The sequence below is a fragment of the Myotis brandtii genome, unplaced genomic scaffold, assembly GCF_000412655.1.
Source record: "Myotis brandtii unplaced genomic scaffold, ASM41265v1 scaffold546, whole genome shotgun sequence".
Classification (NCBI taxonomy): domain Eukaryota; kingdom Metazoa; phylum Chordata; class Mammalia; order Chiroptera; family Vespertilionidae; genus Myotis; species Myotis brandtii.
In genome coordinates, this window is record NW_005370016.1 from 2,067,680 (window position 1) to 2,073,906 (window position 6,227).

Here is a 6,227-nt window from a genome sequence, read left to right on the forward strand (position 1 = left end):
CAATTTGCATGCTTCTCTTTTATTAGATTAGATATTCAGTGCACAGAATACAGTTGAAGTAAATGGTATTTTTTCCTACTGAAATTTTTATTGGTGACTTTGTTCTGTTTATCATTCTTCCTCCTTTCAGAAGGGGCTAAAAAGCTCATTCTCTGATAGTTTGACTGCAGGAAGAGAGAGCAGTCTGTGGTGTTTACCTATGCCGCCATCTTGGTCTCCCCCCCTACTGAAATTTTTATTGGTGACTTTTTTCTGTTTGTCATTCTTCCTCCTTTCAGAAGGGGCCAAAAAGCTCATTCTCTGATAGTTTGACTGCAGGAAGAGAGAGATAAAGAGAACAGTATTTTTGTCCCTTTGATTATTTCATCTCCATCCCAGACTGCACAGAAAATAGTGAATTACATCAATAACAATGATATTAGCGATGTCAGTTCTATGCAGATGGGCATTACTGGTATATAACATAGTAATTGCTCAAAAACATATGTAATAATACATTATAGTAAAAACTCAAGAAACATAAAAAGTAAAATATGAAAGTCTCTAACACTCCAGGTGTGATTTTTAAGGATGGGATGAAGCAAAGATATACTTGTTGCATATTTATATTTGGTAATATAAATATAGTTATTTATTTATCCAAATGTTTCCTTTTTTATCAGATATATGAGAAGATATGCTTCCCTAAGTAAAAGAAGTTTACAAAAGTGGATGCACATTTATGGGGAAATTATTAAATTTTGAATATTTTGATTTTCAACTGCTGCCAGATATTTGCATTTTAATATGGAACATCCATGTGTCTGGCAGCAATTGAATGGGCAATTCTAAAATACAGGATAATAAATCAGGGCTAAGATGTAGATTTAGAACACATGACATATAAAAGTCAGAGATAACACAGCATAGAAGGCACAACCAAAATAAATGATATTAATTACCCCAGAAGGGTGAGTACAATTAATAAAGAAAAGGACCTATAATAAAGCCTAAATGCATTGCTAATCATACATGGAAATAATGATTTTATAAGAATCAGTGTTGTATTAGGGTGGTAGTATAAACAGTTTCCAATTTTTTAAATAAATTCCAATTATTTATTAAATATTTAATCACAAATAATAAGTTCATGGGATGTAATGGCAATTATACCCATATTAATAGTTAGTTTCAAAAATTGAAAATTCAACAAAACTTAGTTGTTATTCAACATTTAAATTTAATGACTCTAAATCTGACCAACCTGGAAAATATCTATTATTGTCCCAGTACAGAATATTTTCATATAATTTTGCATTAGTGATTTTAAAGTCTATTTTTATCTTCCATGAGCGCCTTCAGATATGCATATATGCATTACATAACTTATTACATGTATTAATATAAAGATAGATAATTAGGCATTATATTAACCATACCAAAGCAACTATTTTTCCAGGGTTTTCAGCAAGTTTTATTTCTCTAGTTCAATCATATTTTTTTTGATGAACTGATGTTCCATAGCATTCTGCCCCTTGAGAAGCCTACATCATTTGATTTATATTTTAGATTTATAGAGCAAATATTTCCTCATATCTATCTCTTGTCCAGGCTTTACCTGTTTACTTGGCATTATCAGGGTAGATAGAGCCTGAAAAGTCTTTTTATGAAAAGCAACCAATCAGAAGACTAAGGCTCTAGGAGATCAAAGATCTGAAAACTAAAATGTTTGGTGTAAGACTATTACTGCTTGATCTTAACAGATAACTCTGAATTTAGGTCTGTGGCATTCAGCTGTGGGTAAGACAACATTCTGATTATTTCTGATATCAGCAGTTAGAAGATTTCCTTCTGCCTAGAGTAAAATGAATGTTCATCGGAGTTCACAATTTTTCCTAAAACATATACGATGTTAGGATTTTTATTGAAGCTTATGGAAATAAATCTCTAGACAATATATAGGTTTTTTCTTCTGTTGTCTAAAAGAAATGACATTTTGTAGAACATTTAAACATTATGTTACTATTACCCAAGTTATTTATCTTTGGAGATTTGAGTAAAATTATCTGGAAATACTGATGGAAATGAGGATAGATTAGTTACTCAGTAATTTACAGCCTACGCCCTGAGCAGAATTGAGTTTTACAAATCTAGTAAAAAAAAAATAGTTCCATGATCTGAGGGTTCAAATTTAATTATGCCACAAATAATTTCATTGGTATAGTTTAGGAACTATGGTGACTACTGCCATAATTTTCATGGCTTCCCATGTATTTTCTTGGTAAAAGATTGTTGATGTAAACTATGGTGACTACGCTTCCCATGTATTTTCTTGGTAAAAGATTGTTGATGTTCTTTATCTATTTGCATCCTACAAATAAAAAATGTCAGACCCAGAAGTGTATATTAAATCTCCACAGGGCCCTGAGAGATCAGGGTTTACAAAGCATTGATGTTATCATGCTTGTCAGCAACAGGAGCAGCCTTCTGACCTATGCTCTGTACTCTGTACAAGTTTCACAGTGATTTTTCCAAAAGGCAAATCTGATCATATCACCCCCTATTTAAAATATTCCAATTCTCCTGATAGCCTTCAGGATAAAATCTAACATCTTAATATGACCTACCTATAAGACATTTCACAATTTGGCTTCTGTTCACCCCTTCCCTCATCTTCCTTTTGCCTTCTATTCAAGTCTACAAATGTGCTTAAATACTCTCAAGTCACTAAACAAATACTAAGTTACCCTCTTTCTGAGGTTTGGAGCTTTGAGTTTGCCCTTTGCTTTGTCTGTATTATTCGACCTCTATTCTTACCTAGGCATGCTCTACTTCTGTATTACGGCATTCATCATTCAATATTAAAAAGTGCTTGTTTGCAGGTCTGTACCCCACCTAAAAAGACAAGAAAACTATCTCTTTTTTTTCTAGCAGTATGCCTAGTACAGTACCAACCATTTAGAGAGTTCTTGACCAACACTTTTTGAGTGAATTAATACAGAATGCAGTGACTGTCTCCTCTGTAAGGCCTCAGACCCTCTCAGCCTTCCCAGATGCCATTGATTCCATTTCTACCTGGTCATCCCCAGACTCATGCTGGTTGCATCTTAAACCGGGTACATTATTTCATTCCTAGGGTAAGTCATTGCACCTGGATCACATCAAATAATAGAGGTGGACCACACATTCTTCCCAGCAAAACATGGTAGTTTGTGTCACCATAAAAAAGCTCTATACTTTGCCTTAGCCCATTTGGCTCAGTGGAGAGAGAGAGCATCAGACTGAAAGGTACTGGGTTCAATTCCGGTCAAGGGCACACACCTGGGTTGTGGACTCAATCCCCAGTAGGGGGCATGCAGGAGATAGCAGACCAATGATTCTCTCTCATCATTGATGTCTATCTCTCTCTCCCTTTCCCTTCCTCTCTGAAGTCAATAAAAATATATTTTAAAAAAGCTCTAAACTTTGAAAGCAAATATTGAGATCAGCTCAACTTTTGATTTCCCGGAAATCTGAGGGCATAGGTTGGGAGTACTCAATCTGAAAGTACCAAAGTCCATCATCTCTTAAGAAGTTACTGCTTATTTCAATAGGAGAGAAAAGTTATTTTCTTTCATTAGAAACTTATTTTAGATTAATTATTTGAAAAACAAACTTTGAGATGGAGAGTTGCATGCAGGAAGTTTATAGGGCAGTGCTCTAGAGAACCCAAACCCTGGAAGACAGTTAAGATAAACAGTACTGGGCAGAGGGAAAGGTTGAAATATGATGTAGTTTTGACAGATATCTTGGCTGATCTCTACAGGGAGTTCTGGGGCTGGGATGATCCTGCTTAATGGTCTCAAGTGTGAGTTAAAGGGTCTAAGTTTCTGTAACCCCTCGTCAACTAGCTATGCTTTTAGACTTCCCCTGAGTAAGATGATAACTTTGGGAAAGGCAGCACTCATCTGCTAAGGGCAATTGAGCAATAGAAATGAACAGTGTGCCATCAGCAGCTAAAACTCTCAAGCATCATGCTGGAAACTTTTCCAGGTGGAGCAAACATACAGCATGAAGCACATTTATCTGAGAGGCATGGACAGACTCAAGGAGATATAAGATGACTGCTCACTTTCCTCCTTCAGGGCTGAGGCATTCATTCTTCCAGGTGCCATAAACTATGGCAGTTCAGGCACAGGTGTTTTACTTAGTGCTGGTCATTATTTTATTTATGTTTCTACTGCCATGTTAGCACCATCTCATGGGGCCCTTGCCCAGGTGTTAAGTCCTGTATCATGAAGGAGTGCTTCATTAGTTATCTATTGATGCAATAACAAATCTGCAAAACCTAAGTGGTTTAAAAATACATGTTTATTATCTTACAATTATAAATGGCAGAAGTCTGAAATGGTTCTCATTTACTAAAAATTAAGGTATTACCAGAGTGGAGTTACTTCTAAAGTCTCCAAGGTAAAGGCATATCTTACTTTTCCAGTTTCTAGAGGCTTCCCTAATTACATGGCTTCTGGCCTCCTCCTTCCATATTTAAAGTGAGCAATAGCGGGTTGAGTCCTACCTACATGGCATCACTCTGATGCAACAGCCACATCTTTTCTCACTCACATTTTACTCCACTCATCTCATGTTAAGAATCCTAGAATTATATTGAATAATCTAGATGATACAGAATAACCTCCCTGTTTTGAGGTTAGCTTATTAACAACCCTAATTCTACTTTCTACTTTAATTCTTCTTTGCCATGTAAAGCAAAAAACAAACAATAACAACAAAAACACTGGTTCCAGAAATTAACAAGTGAACACCTATATATTAATGGGGATATTATGCTGCCTGTTGCCTACCACAACTGCTAACATGTATTAAAACAAACAAAATCTCTCCCTTTGATTCCTCGTAATCCAGCCCCCACATGATTCATATACAGTTTACACTTGAACAACAAGGGGGTTAAGGGTGCAGACCTCCCCCACAGGCATAGCCCCCACATGATTCATATACAGTTTACACGTGAACAAGGGGGTTAAGGGTGCAGACCTCCCCCACAGGCAAAGTCTACACATAACTAAGTCAAATCATCACATAAGCAGATTGTCATCCAAGGACATGATCCTTGAACAAAACAAATTTGAACTGAACTGGCGAATTGAAAAATACCCATGTATAATGGACCTGCACAATTCAAACTTGTGTGTTTCAGGGGTCAACTGTTTATCCTCCCCACTCCCAGTAATTTGGGGCAATTCCTCCAACTTTTTTGGCGTGTATTCCTTTCCCTCCCTTTGTGTGCCCAGCACCGCTCCAATTTATTTATGAGGTGAACACCCGAGTGATTGCATTGGTCTGATGACTCAGAGTGTAAGTGGGTCTAGATGCAGAGTGTCTTCCCCAACTTCCTGTAAGGATGGAACATCAGCCTTTTAAGAGAGTAGTGGGCCCCTCCACAGGACCCACTGTGTTCAAGGGATCTGAAAATATTTAAGTGCATTGATCCAGCTGCCTTTTACATGGTTCCCATGCCTTTCCAATTAGGTCCTTAACCTTAAGATAAACACATTAACAGAGTTGAGAATTTGAATTTTCCGGAAACTCCCCTACTCTTATAATTAAATTATGGACCTCACACACAGCTGATTTTGCCTATCAGAGATGAAAATAATGATGCTGTTTAGAAGGTCATCTGGCTTTAACACTTTACATAAATTGGTGATTAATCATCTCCAGCCTTCATATTCTTTCCCTGATGCATCAGTAGAATCGAACAAAAACTAATTTTGGGGTTCTTGTAATACTACTTACTCTGAACTCTCTGATGCCTGAGATTTTGCAACAGCCAGTCATTTGCTTTCACCATTATTTCATCCCAGTTTAGCACTAGTGGAAATTTAAAATTTCACCGAGACAGCATGCCTGGTGTTAGTACTGTACTTACTTTCTGTGATGTGGTCCTCATTGTAGCCAGGCAGGAGGTAATGCAATTCAAAATCCAATTTTAGTGTGTGATTTCTAGGATCATTTCTGATCTAAACTGCCTTAGGTAAGTTTCCCCAAGGAAGCAACCTCTGAGATAGAGGTTTTGGTACTGGGAATTTACTGGGGAGCATTTCTGGTTACAAAAACCCAGATTGAGTGAGGGAAACAATATTAGATGGGGAGAGAGGTTGAAAGTTAGTACCTTTGCAGCACAGACCACTGGCAATTCCATAGGTGGGCAGCTCTGCTGTTATGATGTCTCAAGAATAATTCCAACT